The 23,842-nt window shown below is 34.2% G+C and overlaps 1 pseudogene; it reads left to right on the top strand.

Moving 5' to 3' along the window:
- Nucleotides 1–944: 944 nt before the first annotated feature.
- LOC132368791 (tigger transposable element-derived protein 1-like) overlaps nt 945–23,842 on the top strand; it is a 426,013-nt pseudogene continuing 403,115 nt past the window's right edge.

Raw genomic sequence — 23,842 nt, 5'->3', positions numbered from 1 at the left:
CAGTACTGCTGAAGGAACAAAAGTTCCTATATTATGCATTAATTTAGGGATACTGACAGAAGAAGAAATGTATGGTTCTTCCTACAGTTTCAACCCATTATTCTTGTATTCATTAGGGTTAATTTTTCTGTAATTAACGAAAATCTGAAATAATACACACGTTCTGATTTTTGTCTCACATAACAGATGTCATGAGGTAGAATTCAGCTGTCATTTGAAAGTTTCATGGTCATCACACACCCAGATACCCTCTGAACCTTGTATTATGCAATTTCTTTCATAGCACACTATTCTGCAAACCACATGAGCCTCTTTCTGCTTTTTAAGCATGCTGTGCTCATTTCTGTTTTAGGGCCCATAAAATATGACCCAGAATTGATCTACCTAAGGGTCTGATGGCCTGAGCTATTCAGAAGTGTCTAGATAATTGGCCTTTGTTCTACTTTTGCAGAAATAAATTCACAAAAGTACTTAGGACTGGGTGTCCTAGCACAAGAGTGGTGAATAAGAGCCTTATTAATGCTGGATTTGTCTTATTGTGTACTGATGAATAAATTTTATATTTCTGTAAATAGCATGTTTACTTTTTCACTTCTTGATTTCCCATTGTAAGCCTCACTTACTTACCACTATGGAAGATGGAAATTTAGTTGCCTTTCACTTTCTCCCACTTCATTACATTTTACCTAAGTATCCTTCTTTCCAACATACAGGTATACCTCTTTTTATTGCACTTGGAAGATATTGCTTACTTTTACAAATTGAAATTCTGTGGCAACCCTGGGTCAAGCAAGTCTATCAGCTCAATTTTTCCAACAGCATTTTCTGTGTCACATTTTGGTAATTATAGCAATATTTCAAATGTTTCCATTATTTTTACATTTGTTGTGGTGATCTGTGACCAGGGAACTTTGATGTTACTATTGTAATTGTTTTGCGACACCATGAACCACAACAACGTGAAATGGCAAACTTAATCCATAAATGTTGTACTGTTGTGCTGACTGCTCTCTGCCTCGTTTCTTTCCCTCCTCAGGCCTCCCCATTCCCTGAGACACAACGATATTGAAATTAGGCCAGTTAATAACCCTACGGTGGCTTTTAAGTGTTCAAGTGAAAGGAAGAGTAGCCTGTCTCTCACTAGATCAAAAGCTAGAAATAGTGAAGCTTGGTGAAGAAGGCATATCTAAAGCTGAGACAGGCAGAAAGCTAGGCCTCTTGCACCAAACAGTTAGCCACGTTGTGAATGCAAAGGAAAAGTTCTTGAAGGAAATGAAAAGTGCTACACCAGTGAACACACAAATGATAATAAAGTGAAAGAGCCTATTGCTGATATGGAGAATGTTTTGGTGATCTGGATAGATCCAACCAGCCACAACATTCCCTTAAGCCAAAGCCTAATCCAGATAAGAGCCTAACTCTTCAATTCTATGAAGGCTGAGAGAAGTGAGGAAGCTGCAGAAGAAACGTTTGAAGCTAGCAGAAGTTGCTTCATGGGTTTAAGGAAAGAAGCCAACTTCATAACATGAAAGTTCAAGGTGAAGCAGCAAGTGCTGATGTAGAAGCTGCAGCAAGTTATCCAGAAGATCTAGCTAAGATAATTAATGAAGGTGGCTCCACTACACAATGAATTTTCAGTGTAGACAAAACAACCTTCTCTTGGAAGAAGAGGACATCTAAGATTTTCATAGCTAGAGAGGAGAAGTCAATGCCTGGCTTCAAAGCTTGAAAGGACAGGCTGACTCTCTTGTTAGGGGCTAATGCAGCGGGTGAATTGAAGTTGAAGCTAATGATCATTTACCAATTTGAAAATCTTATGGCGTTTATGAATTATGCTAAATGTACTCTGCCTGCTCTATAAATGAAACAATAAAGCCTAGATGACAGCACATCTGTTGACAACATGGTTTATTGAATATTTAAAGCCCACTGTTGAGACCTACTGTTCAGAAAAAAGGATTCCTTTCAAAATACTACTGTTCATTGACAATGCACCTAGTCACCCAAGAGGTCTGATGAAGATGTATAACGATATTAATATTGTTTTCAGGCCAGCTAACACAACATCCATTCTGCAGCCCATGGATCAAGGAGTAATTTTGACTTTCAAGTCTTATTCTTGAAATTTTGTAAGGTTACCATTGCCATAGATAGAGATTCCTCCAATGAATCTGGGCAAAGTAAATTGAAAACCTTCTGGAGAGGACTCCCCATTTTAGATGCCATGAAGGACATTAGTGATTCATGGGAAGAGGTCCAAATGTCAACTTTAAGAGGAGTTTGGAAGAAGTTGATTCCAACCCTCATGGATGACTTTGAAAGGTTCAAGACTTTAGTGGATGAAGTAACTGCAGATGTGGTGAAAATAGGAGGAGAGGTAGAATTATAAGTGGAGACTGGAGATGGGACTGAATTTCTACAATCTCAGGATAAATGTTAATGAATGGGGAGTTGCTTCTTATGGATCAGTAAAGAAAGTTGTTTCCTGAAATAGAATCTACACCTGGTGAGGGTGCTGTAAGGATTGTTGGAAACACAACAAAGGATTTAGAATATTACATAAACTTAGTTGATAAAGAAGGGGCAGGTTTTAAGAGGACTGACTCCAGTTTTGAAAGAAGTTCTGTAAGTAAAAGCTATCAAAATCATTGCAGGCTACTGAGAAATCATTCACATTCATGAAAGGAAGAGTCAGTTAACGTGGCAAAATTCATTGTTGTCTCATTTTAAGAAATTGACACAGGGCTTCCCTGGTGGCTCAGTGGTTGAGAATCTGCCTGCCAATGCAGGGCACACGGGTTCGAGCCCTGGTCTGGGAGGATCCCACATGCCGTGGAGCAACTAGGCCCGTGAGCCACAATTACTGAGACTGCGCGTCTGGAGCCTGTGCTCCGCAGCAACAAGAGAGGCCGCCATAGTGAGAGGCCCGCGCACCGCGATGAAGAGTGGCCCCCGCTTGCCGCAACTAGAGAGAGCCCTCGCACAGAAACGAAGACCCAACACAGCCATAAATAAATAAATAAATAAATAAAATTAAAAAAAAAAAAAAAGAAATTGACACAGCCACCCCAACCTTCAGCAACCATCATCCTGATCAGTCAGTAGTCAACACATTGAGGCAAGATTACCACTTGCTAAAGATTAAAGATTACAACTTGCTAAAGGTTCAAATGATGGTTAGCATTTTTCAGCAATTAAGTGATAAAGCATCTTTAATTAAGGTATGTACATTATTTTTTTAGACAATACTAGTGCACAGACTACTGTATAGTGTAAACATAACTTATATGCACTGGGAAACCAGAAGATTAGTGTGACTTGCTTTGTATCGATATTTGTTTTATTACGGTGGTCTGGAACCAAACCCACAATATGTCCAAGGTATGCCTGTAGTTAAGTTGTACTTTTGATTAGTTAAATATGTAGCATTTACATTATAATTAGACATGTTGTCTACTATGATTATGTCTCTCATGTATAACTTTCTTTTTTGCTAAAATTAATAAATGATTTGAATTTTTCCATTTTTAAAATTATCTTTATATTTTCTATTATTTAACCTTATATCCTTGCCAATATTTAAAAATATGTTACAATAAATCCAAATGAATCAAGCATTCTAATTAATCTTCTAAAATAAATCCCTCCTAGAGCAGTTTGATATAGTCCATTCTAGACTGTTTTCCCTCTAGCCCAATATAAGCTCTCATCCTTCTCATCCTGGCATCTTCATTCTCATCATCTGAGGGAATCTCTTTGCCTCTCTCCTTTGTTGGATATGCTGCTTCCTGTATCCTATGTCATTCTCTTTCTTGTTCTGCTCATCCAAGTTTGTGTAGTATATCCTCCAAAAACTTCCTGAGAATGATTGTATAAAAGACAAATGTTTAGAGTCCCTGCATGTCAGAAGTTATATGTATGTGACTGACCATTCAGCTAACTTAAGATTTTAGGTTGAAAAAATTTCCTTCCTCCAGGATTTAGAAGAAAAAATCTATTGTCTTTCAGCTTCCAATGTGCTGTTGAGTATTCTGTAATCATTCATACTGGAGACATTGTGACCATTCCCCCCCCTTTCTAGAAACATCTTATTCCTTTTTGGGCTAGAAATAACAAAATGCCAAAGACTTTTATGTTTATGAGTGTTCCACCCTCATGACCTAATGACCTCTCAAAGGCCCCACCTCCTAGTACCTTTGCCTTGGACATCAGGTTTTCAACATACAAATTTTGGAGGGACGTGAACATTCAAACCACAGCAGCAAGTTTTCAGGATCTTCTCTTTTTCATTGGTCTTCTGAAAATGTACAATAATATACTTACTTTGGGTCTATTTTTAATCCATTGTATATGGAATTTCTCTAATTCAGGAAAAATACATTTTAGATTATAAAGTAGCTACTCTGTATTTGTTTCATGAGTGACTTAATTTTTTTAAGTCATTCATTTCTGATTGTTTAAACAATACATACTCAACATAAAAATTTGGTGCATGGTGCATGTATAAATTTGCAAAATGTAATTAACATGAAGGAAAAATCAGGTATAATTCACTAGATTCCTATAAACATTTTGGAATATTTACCAAATATTAGAACTAATTACTTTTGATAACTTTTATAATCTGCCTCAATCCCTTAGTGTTAATCTATGAATGAATATTTCCTCATGTCAAGAAAGATCTCATAGTGGTTTCAGAGTTCTACATGGGGACTATGAATTATTTAATCATTCCACTATTTTTAAACATTAGGTTTGTTTATAGTGTTTGTTGTTATAAATATAAATATGGGATATTTGCATATAATAACAGCTAGTACTAGATCTTCTTACCACATTTCTATTTGGACTCATTTAATCTTCATAAGAACACTGTGACTATACTTATCCTTATTTTACAGAAGAGCAACTGAGGCACAGTGATGTTAAGGTCACACAGCTAGTAAGAGGCAGTAATAAGATTTGAATTCAGGCAGTTTTTCTCCAGAGTCCATCTCTCTCACAATATTTCATACCATGTCACCAACAGCTTCAGTATCATTGTCAGATTTTTTTTCCTTAGGATAAATCCCCAGAAATTATATTTTTTGGGACACATTGTAGTCAAGGATATTTTTTTAAAAGAACTGACTGTACTGGAAAAATTTTTTCCTTAACACTGTTCCAATGTTGAAACTAGTAAGAAGAGGACTTCCCTGGTGGTGCAGTGGTTAAGAATCTGCCTGCCAATGCAGGGGATAGAGGTTCAAGCCCTGGTCTGGGAAGATCCCACATGCTGCAGAGCAACTAAGCCTGTGCACCACAACTACTGAGCCTGCGCTTTAGAGCCCATGAGCCACAACTACTGAGCCCACATGCCACAACTACTGAGCCCATGTGCCACAACTACTGAGCCCGCATGCCACAACTACTGAGGCTGTGTGCCGCAACTACTGAGCCCGCATGTCACAACTACTGAAGCCCTTGCACCTAGAGCCCATACTCCACAACAAGAGAAGCCACTGCAATGAGAAACCCGCAACAAAGAGTAGCCCCCGCTCACCACAACTAGAGAAAAACCCACGTGCAGCAACAAAGACCCAACGCAGCCAAAAATAAAAATAAGTAAATAAATAAATTCAAGGAAAAAAAAAAGAAACTAGTAAGAAGGTAATGAGGATTGTCTTTCTAAACTTACTCTTAAAACTTGCTAATTCTTACTTTAAAAATAGCCCAAATCAAAGGTGCTGTGTAATCATTTTTATATTCAATTTCTATAAGTACTATAGGTTTATGAAATGTTTAACGATTATTTTCTTTTTTATTTTTTCTAACTTTCTATTCATTTCCTAGATTCTTTACCAGCACATGCATATTTTCTTTATAATATGATGAAATTTTAAATGTTAAGGAAACCCATTTCCTGTTATGTTTGTGATAATTTTCCCTGAATTTTTGTTGTTACATTAAATCTGACATTTATAATTTTATTTTTTGGCAAATGCTATTTTTTTGCATTTTTTTTTTGCTACTTGAAAAGAAGGTATATCCTATAGTAGTTAAATATGTAACAAACTTAATAAAGGTACTTTCCAAATCATAAAAAATATTTTTCGAAGTCTAAAAGATGTATACTCTCACTGCTATTATGTTTCTGACAATTTATCCATATGTGCACAGTGTGTGTGTGTATAAAACTTTACTTCCGGGCTTCCCTGGTGGCGCAGTGGTTGGGAATCTGCCTGCCAATGCAGGGGACACGGGTTCGAGCCCTGGTCTGGGAAGATCCTACGTGCTGCGGAGCGGCTGGGCCCGTGAGCCACAATTACTGAGCCTGCGGGTCTGGAGCCTGTGCTCCGCAACAAGAGAGGCCACGACAGTGAGAGGCCCGCGCACCGCGATGAAGAGTGTCCCCCGCTCGCCACAACTGGAGAAGGCCCTCGCACAGAAACGAAGACCCAATGCAGCCAAAAATAAAATAATTAATTAATTAATTAAAAGAAAAAAAATTAAAAAAAAATAACTTTACTTCCATGTTATTTAATTTTAAAAAATCATGCTTTTCAGGAATATGAGAAAAATAGGCTTTCTAAAAAATCATCCAAATCCCAATTACTAGAAACATCCATAATATTTGATCAGCTTTATTCCAGATAACTCTCTAGAGAGAAAGAAAAGAAATACAGATTTAATTTTAGAGATGTGTTCTAGTGTTAATAAAATTGTTATATTTAATTTTAATTGAATGTAACCCAAAATTGCCAAAAAAAACTAGTAGAATTGCTAAAATTTAGGCAATTGCTTCTTTACCAAAAGTGATATTATTTCCTAAAATATTCTTCTAAAGTTAAGATTTAAAAAAGATAATGAAAACTTGAAGTGATTAGAGTTTTATTTAAACAACAAATGATTTTCACATTTTGTCACAACTTATTTTGAAAGTTTTTAAATTCACAGATAATAAACAAGAACAATAAAACAAAGACCCCATATACCCTTGTCATAGACTGTTGGAATCACTGACATTTTCCGGTGTTTTTTAAAGTTATGTGTCAATTAATAGTTTCTATTTACTCCCTATTAGGAAAGACAGTGTAATGCACATTTATATGTCTCTGTTTCTTACTCCCTTGATTTATGTTATTAATATAGTTATGGTCATACTTCCTTTCTAAACTAATAGTAACTATGGCTGAATTCAGTTTTATAATTAAAAGGATTCATTACTCCCCACAATTCTCTTCCTACCTCCTCAAGGTAGTTTCTAAGGTACTGTGCTCTGTATACTGGTTGTCATAGAATAATTTTGTTTGTCTATTTGTCTGACACTGAATTTGCTAAAGTTCTTGGACACTTGTGATCATGCATCTGCTGCTGTTATCCATGATGAAAATTTATCTAGGAAAATATTTAGGGTTATATTTCAAGTCTCTCAGATCTGTAGACATCATTTACTGGTAAGAATACACTGCCTTCTAGTATAAGAGGCTGCTCCTTTCTGTCTGGACACCAATTATTAGTGATGTTAAAACCCCAAGACATGTCTGGTGTCTATTGTTCTCTATCAATTTTCCCTGGTAAATAGCACACTCCATAAATCTACGGATTCCAGTCTTTATTTGTTTCAAAATTTTCACCTATCATATATTTGAATAGATTTTGTATTCTATACATTCTGTTCTCTTCAAAACCGCTAACCATGTGTGGCCCAGCTGTCCTTTGTTACTATATTTTTAATGTTTTGTAGTCTTATTTAATTAGTTGGCATTTTCCTTTTGTTATGTGTTTTGGCTCAAATCTATCAACATATTTCTGACATTCTTTTCAGCCATTTTATTTTATCTTTTTTTGTTTCTATAGTACCTTTGATATTTTAATTCACTTCCATTTCTTCCCCATGCTCTATTCTCAAGCTTTTCATTTGCACTGATCTATGGTCTTCTGCTCTTTTAAGTCTTTTCTCTCTCATTTCTATACTTCTTTTTAAAAAGATAATGTTTTCTTTCATTATTTTGAGATTTTGAAAGATAATTTCTAATGTCTTCCTTTGTTTTTATGGAGTGATTCTTCTTGAGGTGTATGATATTTATCTTTTGATTATGTGTCTATTCCTGTTATGTTTGGAAGTTTTTATGCATAGAAACTTTATTAGTTTATTTCTCATTAAAACTCATCTTTGAATGAGCAATGGCCTCCAGAAAATACAGTGTTGGGAGAGGCAGTTGGGAATAAGACGCAGAGGGCACATTTTCTAGAACACACACTCTTTTATTTTCTTTGTATCTGACCACATTCTTTGAACAAGGGACACGATTCCCCTCAAGTTTGCTTAAGAAACTCATGGGTCTCATAACAATTCCTGTTCAGGCTCAGGCTGTGTATTTGGTGGTCTGGCTCGACTCCTTCTTTCACTCCACTTCACTCTCTTTAGTCTCCTGGAGCTAGGAAACTAAATCCTAAATAAAAGAAGTTATTTATCAGCTTGATTTTTCTCTTAGCTTCCCTACCTAGTTACTTTAACTGGGTTACTTTCTGGACATCCCACCTAAAACCTAGGACCTGTACTGAACTAGGTCTAATCTCCCTAATCAAACTATACTCACATATGCCTTCCATGAAGGTGATACTTGTGGAGAATATGTATTTTGCTAAAGTTTAAAGGCAACAAATGTTAACCCTTAACACGTTCCTCATCTTAGTTCAGGCTTTAGAGTTTTGGCAAGTGTGCCCCACAGTTTGTGGTTTGAGGTTATGGCTGTCTTTCTTTTTTGGCCACGCTGCCCAGCATGTGGGGGCATGTGGGATCCTAGTTCCCAGACCAGAGACCGAAACCCCCCTGCCCCCCGCATTGGGAGTGCGGAGTCATAACGGCTGGACTGCAAGGGATGTCCCATGGCTGTCTTTTTATATCTCTGATGAAGTATTTTTAATACCTGTCGCAAGATGTGAAGTTGGGTAAACTATTAATGTTTTTTCTTAATTTCTGTAGATTTAGTTATTCATTTTTCTGTAAGATTCCTTTGTTCTTGTGAGTGTCAATCTTCTTCCATGTGTCTGATGCAATTGGAAAGAATATGGTGGTTCCATATTAAAAGAGGTTAGCATGGTACTCACTGCTTGAATAGAAATCATGGCCACGTCTTTGAAGTGCAGAAGTTCCTATAGCTTAGTAATGGTATATTTTTGTAATGAATTCAATTGTTTTTATGAAGAAAAATACCTTTCCCAGATAGAGAACAGATGTATATTTGCAACAGTTTTCTTCTAGCCCTTCTATAGTTTTAGTTTTGTTTTTTGTGGGTTATTTTTATTCTTATTTTAAATTTAATACTTAATAAATTTAGTTGTTATTTTGGAATACAGTGTGAGCTGACAATCTAGAAATATTTTTTTAGTAAACAGCTAAGTTTTTGACACCTTGGCTGAGCAATATGTATTTTTCTTTATTGATTTTTGCTTATTTATATCACTGTTTTCACTGATATATTTCAAGTGCATGGAAGAGTGTGGAACATAGTAAGCTCTCAAATATATTTGAATTAATTAGTAATATCTACTCACAAAAATAAATGTGTTTTGCTAGCATTTCCACTCACTGATAAGGATTTCCCTGGTTTCTTATGGAAAACCTTCACAAAGAAGATAGAAAGTATGATGAAAATCTCACATTTGACAAGTGCCAATTGAATTCTTCAGGAGGCAGATGCCAAGACAGACTTAAAAGTGCAGCCATTTTATTGGAGACAATGCCTGTAAAAGGATCAGGATTAGGAAACAAAAGCCTTTAGGCTATTATATAGAACTTAAACCAGTGAAGAGGGAGGAGGAAGGAAGGTAGATTAGGTAGGAAAGTTTTCAGACTTCAGTGTACCTCTGAGAAAGCCTTGGCCAGCTAAATGGGGAACTCTAAGGCAACAGTTGTGCAGAAACGGCCAGCCACTGGTATTCCCATCATGCTCTGTCATTGTTTGTCTTATATTGTCTGTGTGCTTTCTAGGAAAAGCATAACTTCAGTCTGAAATCTCAAGTAGATCATGAAAGTATTTACACCACAGTTGGAGACTCTCAACTAAATACTTCTCATGACAGATTCTAGTTTGAAGAGAGATCTTAGTGGAACATAGTTTGGGTTGCCACAGATACCATTGATAAGCCAACAAAAAGTGAAAGACAAGGAGACTCTACATGAATAATCCTCTTTTCTCAGATAGAACAGTTATGAAAGAAAGAGGTTCAATTATTATCAACATTGGAGACTATTATGATATTATATATAAAGTTCTATTACTACATTAAAAAAACAACTAACTTCATTTACCCAAGTTTGCACCCAGTTTACATAGCCTCAGTTTCCATGTGTGAAACCAACAAATAGCCCTAGAACTGAGGAAGCTGTAATTTTACATTCTGGGTACACTGATACATGCCAGCCAATTTTTGATTTAAAGTAATAGTAGTTTAAAATAAAAATATAGGAAATGAATGGATAAAAGTATGTGTAGGGCTCAATTTAGTGTTATTAAGAGGTACACCCTTTCTCCTAGTTAATTAAAGACAAACACATGCACACACGCAGACATACAATATCTATAAGAAAGAGAACACAGTTTCAGCCGTATATTTATTGTATGTTTTTCTTAGAGAAGGTGAGGTTTCCCACAAGTTTTTAATAGATGGCTGGATTGTGTTGTTGGTTGTCATAAAATAATTTTATCTTTCACTATTCTACTTTCTTCTCACAATGCTGATGTTACATGTTTTCATCATTAAATAGCACTGTCAATTTAATGAATTTATTTTTTTTAATCAAACGAAAGCTTTCTTGTAGACATTTTGTTTGTTAAGGCCATTACATGGTTATTCTGTACTTTTCCATACTATGAATATCTCTGATATTCTATTTCATATTTATTTAAAAAAATAAACCACACTCCTTTTACCTCATAAAAAGAAAAGCAAAATTCTCAAACTGGAGACATCTCCTTCAAAGAGAAATTCCAGAGAGCTCTACTCTCTAAATGATACATATACCCTTTCCTTTCCATGAACTTGTTCACCTCATACTTGTACTATGCTAATATTTGTTGATTTCAACCAAATGGATTTACAGTAAATCACAAGGTCCAAGAATGAACTCTCATTCATAATGTTTTGCAGTTGATCTTCCTTCCATTGCTATGAGTAATAGAAATATAACATTGCCTAGTGATTAAGAGCATGGTCTCTGAAGGTGGATAGGAATATAGATGTCATGACACTTGCAAAACAGTGTGACTTGGTTCTTTTGCCTTATTTTTCTGTCTTGCAAAATGTAGACATAATAATATCTAAATTGAAGTTTTGCTGTGAGAAATAATGACAACATAAATGTAAAATCCTTACAGTACTGTCTGCAGCATACCATATACTCACTAAATATTAGTCATTATTAACTTTTGAATTGAAGGTAGTTTAGTAAATACTGTGCTTTTCTCAGTATATGCATTGTGGTTTTACTTTGGCTTATAGTCTAAGCTAGTCATGGCCATCCCATCCCCCTTGTCAATAACTGGTTGAAGCTTAAGTAAATTAACACTCTCCAGGAGGTGAAACTATAATAAAACACAAATGGATGTTCAATGGATGCCCCTAAGTAAAAAAGTTTCCCTTCATTTGAAAGAAAGGCATTATTCTTATCCTGGATATCATGATACGTGAGTATAAAGTATGGAACCCTGCCAGCCATCTTACTACCAGCAGGAAGATAAATCCAACACACCAAAAAAATCAGGCCCTAGAGAATCAGAGAAAAATTGAGCTGTATCCATGGAATTAAGCCAGTCCTATTGCACACCATGCCTCTTAACTTCCAAGCATGTGATCTGATTGATTTTTGTATCATAATTAATCTCTTTCAACTTGGGTTTTCTCTTATTTGCTATCAAATGAAGACTATCATAGATTTTCTTCTGAAACATAAATGCACAGAGCGCATGAATGTGTGTATACATTGGTTATAGTACTTTCAGTTGCAACAAACAGAAAATAGAAAATAGATTTGAAGAAAGAAAGTGTTATCTTACAATACATAACTGGAAAAGTCTATAGCTCAGTCGATAATCTGTTGTCATTCTGTAAGTGCTCTAGCTTGACTTCCCTTATTCTCTTGGCTCTCTCCTCTCCATGTGTCACCTTCATCTTCACTACAGTAGCAGGAGGGTTGTGGCAATCCAGGCTTCTTTTTCATACACAGTAATGTGTAGAAGAACATGAAAAACCTCATGAAAAACTTTTCTTTCATTGGCTTTAGGTTTTTTTTCCAGTTTTATTGAGAAATAACTGACATACATCACTGTATAAGTTTAAGGTATACAGCATACTCATTTGACTTACATACATCATAAACTGATTACCATAATAGGATAAGTTAACATCCATCATCTCATACAGATAAGATAAAAAGAAAAGAAAAAAATTGTGATGAGAACTCTTAGGATCTACTCTCTTAGCAATTTTCTTATATATCATACAGTAGTGTTAACTATAGTCATCATGTTGTACATTACATCATTAGTACTCATTTATCTTATAACTGAAAAGTTTGTATTTTGACCATCTTCTTTTAATTCCCCCTCCCCTCATCCCCTATGTCTTGTAACCACAAATCTGTTCTCTTTTTCAATTATTTTGGTGAGCTTTTTTTGGTTTTTATTTTTTTAGATTACACATATAAGTGAGATCGTACAGTATTTGTCTTTCTCTGTCTGACTTATTTCACTTAGCATAATGCCTTCAAGTTCCATTCATGTTGTTGCAAATGGTAAGGTTTCCCCATTTTATGGCTGAACAATATATATATATATATATATATATATATATATATATATATATATAATATATATGTGTATTTATTTGTGTACATATAATATATTTTTAATATATATTGTATCTGTAAATATGTGCATATGTCTACTATATATATATAGTATACATACTCACATATTTACAGAACACTTCCTATCCATTCATCCATTGATGGACACATAAGTTGTTTCCATGTCTTAGCTATTGTAAATAATGCTGCTATGAACATGGAGGTGCGGCTACCTTGTCATGTTACTGTTTTTGTTTCCTTTGGATATATTCCTAGAAGAATTGCTGAATCATATGGTAGCTCTAATTTTAATTTTTTCTGGAACCTCCATACTGTTTTCTTAGTGGCTGCACCAGTTTACAGTCCCACCAACAGGGCACAAGTGTTATCTTTTCTCCACATCCATGCCAACACTTGTTATCTGTTTTTTGTGGTTGGCTTTGAATCTGTCTTAACATCAAGCAAATATCACACAAAGAAAACCATTTTAACTTCCCTAGGTGTTTTATTAAGTATTACTAGAGAATTAAGGGAAGTACTACATGGTGATTAACTTAAACCTTAGTTGATAAACACTTGCACAGAGGATGGAGGATGGGATCACCTTTCCACCAAATCAAGTCCACTTCAAAAAGATGAGGTCAGCTTCCTTTTAAGCATAATAAATACCTACCTAGTTGAGGGTTGGATACGTGAAAGAAATAATGTTTCAATTAGAAAGGGACAATAGATAAGTAATCAATAATTTTGACTACAGTGTTTATATATATTATTCTTTTATATATGCTTTCCACTAAAAATTCAAAGAATTTTGAATTACCCATGTAGCAGAGTCCAACCAATGGATATCCTTTTCATGGAAAAGAATACATAATTCCTACTGTTCAACTTTGAGACATTAAAGACAACCCTGCCTATCACCTCCTCTTTATGAATACTATAATACATTCCCTCAGGTAGTAGTGATAAAAGTATTTTTTTTTTTTTTTTCACACACACACACTGTATTTTATTTTTACAAGAGGTAAATCGACTGACACCAAGCATTGTACATGGATGACCACAACAAAAGCAACAATGATTGCAATTGCCAAACATGAAATACACTCATACTATGTCATAGTATTGACATTCAGTCCAGTAATCCTCTACTGTAACAACAGCTCCTTTACTTTGCAGTGAAAATTGATTTGTATATTCTTTGCCTCTGAGTCCTTGTGGAATTTTTTTTTTTTTTTTAATTCAGACAGAAAGTCACAAAAATTATACTCATCCTCATCAGTTCACTCAGTCCCATGTAATTAATTTTTTTTTTCATCTTGATCTTTTGTTAGCACTTTTATGAGTTCATCAGTTTTTCATTAGAGTTCTGAAAATACTTATTCATTCAGTTCAGCAGTACAGTCCGTTACCAGAAACCTGTACTTGTCAGAGTCTTTTCCATGTATTTCTTGAAGATGAAACCCTTTTATAGGAACATATTTGCAAAATCATCAGAGTACACCCAGAACTGTCTGTAAATGACAAAAGACTTAAAAATGACCACGGTTAAAGATTTGATGACAGTTCATAATAATGCAGTTGACAAGAAAATTAGTTATTTCTGAGATATACATTTTAAAGTAATAACTAGGATTATTACTTATAACATTATACCTTTCCATACAAGTACAAATATAAGATTTTTAGAAATTTCATGTAATGTCTGAAACATTTATATTAACATATTTCCATACATATTTCCATACAAATACAAATATGATTTTTAGAAATTTCATGTAATGTCTGAAACATTTATATTAACATATTTCCATACATATTTCCATACAAATACAAATATAAGATTTTTAGAAATTTCATGTAATGTCTGAAACATTTATATTAACATATTTCCATACAAATAACCCAATGAAAGTTTTGTATTAGTTGTTTTGTTTGTTTTTTTTATACTGCAGGTTCTTATTAGGCATCAGTTTTATACACATCAGTGTATACATGTCAATCCCAATCGCCCAATTCAGCACACCACCATCCCCACCCCACCGCAGTTTTCCCCCCTTGGTGTCCATATGTCCATTCTCTACATCTGTGTCTCAATAAAAGTATTTTTTAACACTGCTTACTATGGACTAATCACTCTTCTGAGCAATGCGTATTAACTCATTTAATCCTCACAATTACCTATTAGTTAGTTGTTACTATTGTATCATCTCCATTTCACAGATGAGTTAATGTGGACATAGAGAGGTCAAGTGACTTGCCCAATCTCACACTTAGTAAGTAATTGGGCCAGGGTTTGAACCCAGGTGGTTTGGCTTCAGGGGCAGTGATCTTTACTATTGCATAGTCTGTATCTTTGTGTTCCTAGCTCATAAAATTCAATTCGAGCATGTTTTGTCCATCTTTTGATACCCACTTATCATATATTATTCGGGCTCTGCCCACCAGAGTTTCTTTTTTTTTTTTTAAGTTATACAATTTTTAAATTTATTTATTTATGGCTGTGTTGGGTCTTCGTTTCTGTGCGAGGGCTTTCTCTAGTTGCGGCAAGTGGGGGCCAGTCTTCATCACGGTGCGCGGGCCTCTCACCATCGCGGCCTCTCTTGTTGCGGAGCACAGGCTCCAGACGCGCAGGCTCAGTAATTGTGGCTCACAGGCCCAGTTGCTCCGTGGCATGTGGGATCTTCCCAGACCAGGGCTCGAACCCGTGTCCCCTGCATTGGCAGGCAGATTCTCAACCACTGCGCCACCAGGGAAGCCCCTGCCCACCAGAGTTTATGACTGTGATCCAATATGTTCCTGAATATGACTACTGTACCTATTGGGCATTTGAACAGATGAAGAAGGTGAATAAAGAAAATATTTAATTATATATTGAGTTATAATTGTTTCCTCTTTAAATAGTCTTGAGTTTGTATTGCAATGACCTAGGATCCGGTAAAAAAATATACTGGGATATCTTCACTGGAAGAGCATGGCATATTACTAGCATAGCAATATACATCTGTGTCCAACACCTGGTTGCATTTATTTACTTTTTCCTCCTTGGCAGGCTAATAAACCAAATAACCAAGAGAATTTTGGATTTTTATGTTTTTTATAACCAAGAAAACCTTGGATCATTTAAATATAAATTGAAAAAGTAAATGAAAATTAAATTATGTCTTTGTCTTAGCTGTTTTAACTCTAATATTGTTTTAGTAAATATTAACCACCTTAAAATCACAATGTTATTTAAGATGTGGTAACTTGATAATTACCAACAATGGAAGCAAACACCTTAAGTTTAAAATATGGCAAAATATAACAAATTCAATATAAAAAAATCCACAAAGATGAAATCCAATCCCCAAGATATCAACAAGACATGAATCTATCAAAATCTGGGCCTCAAATTTCTAGAGCAGTATGACCAGAATCACTATAATTAAATGGGCATGACAGAATGGCTTCCCCATCAAAGAGTTTGGTGACTGATCTTGAGGTGGTTTTAATTATGATTCAACTCTTCTACAAAGTGCACATTTAGGGAAATACTTATCACCATGTGTACAGCTAGCTGCCTGATTTGTGCATTTTTAATTCATTCAATGAAATGAATTAATTACCTACTATATTCCAGGTATAAGGGTATGCAGCACTGCAGAAAACAGAACACTGTCATAACATCATAGAAGAGTAGAATGGTTTGAAGAAACAGAAATATAATCCAGCAATGGAGTGGAGCCAATGATAGCTGGAACAGACCATTGGTAGAGAAAAAAATCTGGTATATAACAAGAAAAATGGAATAATCTCCTTTGAAAAGGGATTTGGAGAAGCACATGAGTCTGAGTCAGAGCCACAGAAGTAATCCATCTAAGACAAGACCACAGCCACATATCAAAAGATATTTTTATATGTCTGAACATTCATTTTTTACTATCCCAGCTGCTGTAAAAAAATTGCATCCTCAACATTCTTACTTCCCTTTTCTTTCCTTGCTACCAGCCCCTCAAGGATAATTGTTTACTCACAAGGCCAATGATGTAAGTACAGTAACTTGACATTTAGTTACCAAACATAAAGAGGAAACAAATGCATAAAAGATTCTTGGTCAACAAGAGTTAAGAAGCCATCATTTATTTACCACTATACATCTAAATTACCAGGCTTAGATCCTGGTACAATCTATCTATCCCAACAATAACAGGCTGTCTCAGATTTTTCATCTAGTCCCATAAATTATGATGTTGCTCTGGGAGAATGAGTAAGGACCTTTGCCTCGTCATTTAATTGTATAGTATAAGTGAAGGAGCCAGGGAGTTTTAGTATTCTCATCCAAATATTATTGGGTTGAGTTTTCCAAGCTAAAATACAGAGACCTTCATGTCTCACACTTCCTTCTTCATTAACAGGTTTCATTTTTTCCTATTCCTTTGTTAATTAAAGATTGCAGGAGGGACCTCCCTGGTGATGCAGTGGTTAAGAATCTGCCTGCCAATGCAGGGGACACGGGTTCTATCTCTGGACTGGGAAGATCCCACATGCCATGGAGCAACTAAGCCCGTGCGCCACAACTACTGAGCGTGTCCTCTAGAGCCCGCAAGCCACAACTGCTGTAGCCCACGCACCAAATTACTGAAGCCTGTGTGCCTAGAGCCCGTGCTCAACAACGAAGAGAAGCCACCACAATGAGAAATCCCGCGCACCACAAGAAGGGTAGCCCCCGCTCGCCACAACTGGAGAAAGCCCGCACGCAGCAACAAAGACCCAACACAGCCAAAATAATAAACAAATAATAAAATTTAAAAAAAAAAAGATTGCAGGAATGCACAAAATTTTGAGTCTTATCTGAAGGTGCCAAGAAGAAAAAAAATATACATGAAAGTGTTCTCTTCCCTGAGTAAATTTTTCCTTATTGTAACAGTTGAAAAAGACTAGCCTGTTTGCTTCTTCTTGTATTATACTTAAAGTGAATCTTGCCCATCAATATGCCTCACACATTTGCACAGATTTCAGTTACCCATATATTCAGGAAAGAGGTCTGACCCAGAGACAAACTGCAAAGAAAGCTTACATCATCTACCTATACTGAGAGCATAGTCTTTCATTAATAAATAGAATATCACCAAATATTTAAGACAAGATCAAGTAAGAGAAACTGATTTTAAAAAATAATTCAAAAATTAAAAAAACATTTAAAATATAAATCTACGTCCATAATAGGTTCAAGGAAATATAACATCAATAAAATAAGACTGGACAGCTATAAACTGTAGCCATCAAGAGTACAGAAATGAGTACTTTGGAATTAATTGCAATGTTTAAACTAAACAGAAAAATAATAGAATAAACACTGTTGAAGACTACATTAGTCCTATGGAAGATAAATTCAAAAAAATATCCTAGAACGTACAGCAAATTGACTTGAGACCAAGAAACAATTCCATAGGGAGAATAGAGACAGTGGTGGGGAAGAGTGAATTTCAAGGAAACATAGATCACTTTTATTATTGTTATGAGCATTTCTTCCTCTCTCTGCCAGAACATTATACATTTCTGCCTTGTTAAACACTGGAGTTGCAAGTGACTTGCTTAGCCAATTTACCGTTTGTGAAAGTTACTTGCACCACTTCTGAACAGGAGCTTTAAAGTCCATTTTCCTTTTCCCCATCTGCCATGAGACTTGCAATGTTCTGCTATTTCTTAACCTAAGTCCTGGAGTGAAGACTATAGGAGGTTACTATTTTACAAAATAGTTTGCCACTGCATAACATTCCAGAATCTAACAACAGATTTCTTATCATTCCTGCCTGGTGTAACACTCAATGGGTATATACACAGTGTGAAAAAATAAACATTTTTACACCACTGTTTTGTGAGGGAAGTGAAGTTTTATTGCTGGAGGCAGAGCTTTGTGTTTTACGATTGATACACAAATTGGTTGTTACCACAGCAGAAAACCTCAAATATGTGTCACTGGCTGATGAGCAGCCGGTAGACAGTGAGAAAACTGTTACTCTAGAAGGATAGTGATAGTATGCAGTGACAAAACATTTTTAAACTGTCACCATTTGTCATTCTGAAAGCAGATAAAGTACTGACTGAGCTTGTGCCTTTAGTCTATTGGGAAATTGACTGTAGGTTGCCTGCTGTGGTGCTGTTGGTTGCATTTAACAAGTTTCTACAAGACAGAGACAAACTCAGAAGTAAATTGGCTGGATTGCAAGCAAAATTTAAGGGGTACAGAAAATCAAAAATTGTGGATCCTTGTACTGTTAAATGTTTAAAGACTCTAAAACATCAGAAGAAAATATTACATATATATGTATGTATATATATGTACACAATTCATATATGTGTATATATATATATATATATATATATATACATACCTATATATAAACTCTTTCTTAGTAGAAGCCATAAAAGAAATGATTGACAGCTTTGACTACATTTCTATTTCATTTTGGTAGTAAACTTCATAAACTAAGTTGGAAAATCTAAGACAGAATGGCAGAAATATTTTTCACCATGTAGAAAGGACAAAGAATTAACATTCATTTTTATATAAATTCCTCCTAGAAATCAATACCCCAAAAAGATAATTAAGTAGAGAAATGGACTCAGAAAAGAACAGGCAATTCAACAAAGAAAAAAATAATCACCTGTCAAAAACATATATAGAATGGTGCTCAATGCAAGCATTTTAATACCAAGATAAATACATTGAAATCACATATAAAATAGCTTTTTAATGCCTGGTATTCTTGAACTGTAAGGAAAGAAATACTTACATTCAATTCTGAGGGGAGTAAACATTTTCATCACCCTTTAAAAGAGTACTTTGGCGATTTCTATCATTTTAAATTGTATATACTCTTCGATTGATGTTATTCCTGTTAACATCTTATAGAAATGCTTGTAAGAGTAAGTATATGGAAATTAAGGCCCCTAGTATTTGTAAAAAGAAAAGATGGTAATAATCAATCAGAATGGAATTGTTAAATAAATTTTAATACATTTATATGGAATCACACAATGAAGAAGTTTAAAAAAATGGCATAACTCTAGCAGGGTTGCCTAAGGAAGCATACTATCTATTTCTCCATAATAACAATCCCAGGGTATATCTGGACAGATTGCACAAATCCAAATATAAAAATAATTTAAAAATTAGAATGTTTAACCATAATATTTAGCAACTCAAAATCACTAGAATAAAATAAACATTTTGCTTAAATGAAAATGTAATTCTTTAGGATTGTTTCAGGGCTTATTTGATGCAATTTATTATAGATATGGTCACTAGATTTGACAGTCTTTTCTGTGATATTTTAGAATTTACGTAGTTCTTGGTAAATTTTAATTTTGGTAATAATGGCAAAATTAGACATACTGCAAAATTAGACATACTGCATACATACTACACAAAAGTGTACAGAAACGAATGAAGTAAATTATTGCTACACATGCAATGTAACATTTCACCAAGACTCAAGCTAGATTATAGAAAAAAACATAATAATTTTTCTTTTTCTGTTCATAATCAATTTCAGTTGCAAAATTTTAAGTAGTTGTAGTGGTTTATTCATATGGTATCCAGAATGCTGAACTGACCATTAGATTGTCTTTCTTTCTAAGACCGAGATCAAAGATGAACTGATGATGAGATTCATAGTAGAAATCAGTTTTCTTTTTCCTTTTTCCAGTATTTTTTATGTCAGAAAGTTTGGCAACAATATCCAAAGACTCTACTCTTTGTTTTATGCAAAAAAATATTTTAGTAAATAATACTGTTCTTCTAAGAAGTAGTGTTATGTACCTGAAATCTTGGTTATTACATCATTTTGCTTACAAAATTTTTTAATTCAATTCATCATGCCTAATTGGTACTCATAAAATAAATTTAAAGGTAGATATTTTAAAATCTATATTTTTAATATTATTGACAATTGATAACAATGCTTTGCTTTGCATTCTCCCTTTAATTAAGTTTTTAGGAACTCGATGACATCAGTTCACAGAGTATTATATTACTTTAAAAATACAGCTGTATAAAATTATAGTTATCTTTTCCACAGGGCTTACTTTGGCACTTATATCTGAATTGATCAAGTGACACCTGGCAAAATCATCTATTCAAAATTATTTCATGTATGACATGGCATTAATTTTTTAAATTTGATTTTGTCTCCAAAATCATGTGTAATATTATTTCTTATTGATGTTTGCCATGGCCACGGGCTCTCTTTTATAACATTATTTGATTTTGCTATGGTTTCTATCATGTGAAGAAAATTCCTATTTTCATAATTACAAAGTATTTTGGGATGATGTGCTGTAATCTAGGTATTGCATCACTAAAATATAAATAAATTATATTATGAATTGGATGGCAAATATTTTTCTGAGTCTCTCTTCTCTAAAACATCAGTATGATGACTTATGATGTTTTGATCTTCAGAATCAAAAAAATTATAATAAACTAAGTAAAAAATTCAAATTTATTTGGATGCCTACTTCCTTAGCTATAGCTCCCTGGGACAGAACCAGTGTGGAACCAGAACAACTGTATACCATGGCCTGTTCTTTAGGTCTTAATGTGGAAAGATCTTGAAGATATATTATGTGATAATTAAAGATTTAAATTTTCAGGTATGAGCTCAATTATTTTCAAACTGAATAAGCAAATAGATCTGAAAGCCTATAAACAAACTATTAATTGTCAGAAGATAATAAGAACCTGGTTCCTGGCTATTTACCCTAAAGGCTTATGTGAGAAAAACGTATTTTTCTGATTTTATCACATTTATTCCTAAAGAAAACACAATGCTATTTTCCAACAATTAAAAGATTAATTAATTATTGTGTTTAGGCACAGGTAAAGCAGCATACACATATAAGGAAACGACACTATTCTGAAGAGTAACAACTCCGCAGAAACTTGAATGATGTAAAAGCATCAACCAGGTTAAAATGGAGAGAAAAAGCTACAATTACATGTCTGAGCTACTAAATGAATTCCTTAAAACAGAATGTCCCCTTCATCTTTCTGTGGTACCTAACACCTAATCTTTATAGGTGTTCAATAAATGTTCAGTAAATTATTGGGTGGATTCTTAGGACTAGATGATCGTGTTTAAGCATATCTGCCAGAAAGTGACTTATTAGAAATTTCAAAGCACAAAATTTCAGGAAGACATCCATCACTTGGCCTAAAATGGCCTGGATTCCATAATTAAACTGTCGGATTAAGAAGCAACTTTTTAAACCTCAAATTAATTTTTTATTATGTTATTGTGAAATAGCTATAAACTTCATTTTTTTAGTAGTTGGTCTAAAATTATAATTATGTCTAATTTTCAACTTCATTTTCCTTTTCTCCAACATTTATAATCTTATCAGTCATTACTACATATGCTCACCAATTTGTTTATTTATTCGTTCAACAAACTTTTATTGAACCATTTTGTGAACAAGACAATTTATTATTGCACCAATTGCATTCACTAAGTTTCTTACCAAAACCCTTGCTTACCAGATATTCATATTTTTTGCAGGTAAAAAGCTCTGTTGTAGATGTTTTTTTCTGCTTTTCTTCAAGCTAAAATGGAATTTCTTACCAGAGAATAAGTCAAATAGTGATCTTAGATGCATTCATAGCACCTGAGATGGATACATTAAACTTAACTATCTCCTTTTTATTCATTTATTTATTTTTTAAGTTCTGATATCATCCTCATCATACAGGCCATGTCTGATGATCAGTAGAAAATACAATGTCATCTAGATATTACTATCTATATAGAGAATGGACAAACAACAAAGTCCTACTGTATAGCACAGGGAACTATATTCAATATCCTGTGATAAACCATAATGGAAAAGAACAGGAAAAAGAATATATATGTATAACTGAATCACTTTACTCTACAGCAGAAATTAACATTGTAAATCAACTATACTTCAATAAAATAAATTTTTAAAAAGTAAATAAGTAGATATTACCGTCTATACAACTTAATAGTCAGCTATTTAGAAACATTATGATAACTGACAAATTTCTTTCCTCAGTATATTCAGTAAATATCCTGGAACATTGGAGCACTTGACACTAGGAAGGAAATGGAATATTGAAGACCCAACTCCACTTTCAAAATTTTATGTTGCAAGCAGAGCAAAGCCTAAAATAGGACAAGTCCTGTGAGAGACTAATGAGAGATGAGAGCTTGGGGATTCTCACTTTTTTATTCTGTTTTGTTTTGTTTTCTTGTTGTTGTTTTTTTTTTTAATGCCCAAACTTTTATATGTATTATCCACACTGTAATTGTGATTCCATCTCAGGAAGTTTTGCTTTTACTTTGAGATTTTAATTCTTACGCTTCAAGAACTAACGATAAATCTGCAGGTTTAAAAATAGTCAGAAATGATCTAGTTAATCCCTTGGGTTTATGACATGACAAGAATGGGAATGAATGGTGTGATACCTGTTGAAACTCCTCCAAGGTTTTCACCCACTTGTTCCAAAAAGGGCATTGTTAGTGCTGAGACATATAACGAATCAAGACTTGAAATGCACCACAGTCACTTTTTTTTTCTAGAAACACGTCTACTGATGTTTTAAATTTATTTATAAACTGACCTTAGAAATTAAAGCACACAGAGCTTACTTCAGACTATCTGCCAAGTCTATTCTGAAATAAGATACATAAATCATATATAAAAATTTTCATCATTATGGTATACTAAGAAAAATGTACCTTTTAAAATTAATTATGTGCATGAATAACTTCTTAGCACAGGTTTGATAGTAAATGCTATTAATTAACAATTTCCACTATTATACATACGAGTAAAGTTGCTTTCAGACACTTGTGACAAGATATGTTAACTGCATTAATATTAATAATAAAATTATATTAATTAATGATGGGAATATGTTGAGAAGTACTATGGATATAATGTAGTTTAAAACAGGATGCATACAGGATTTGGCGTCTGATGGAACCTGAGTTAGGATTGACT

This window comes from Balaenoptera ricei, chromosome 7 (genome assembly GCF_028023285.1).
Source record: "Balaenoptera ricei isolate mBalRic1 chromosome 7, mBalRic1.hap2, whole genome shotgun sequence".
NCBI lineage: Eukaryota > Metazoa > Chordata > Mammalia > Artiodactyla > Balaenopteridae > Balaenoptera > Balaenoptera ricei.
This window is presented reverse-complemented; position numbering and strand designations above follow the sequence as displayed.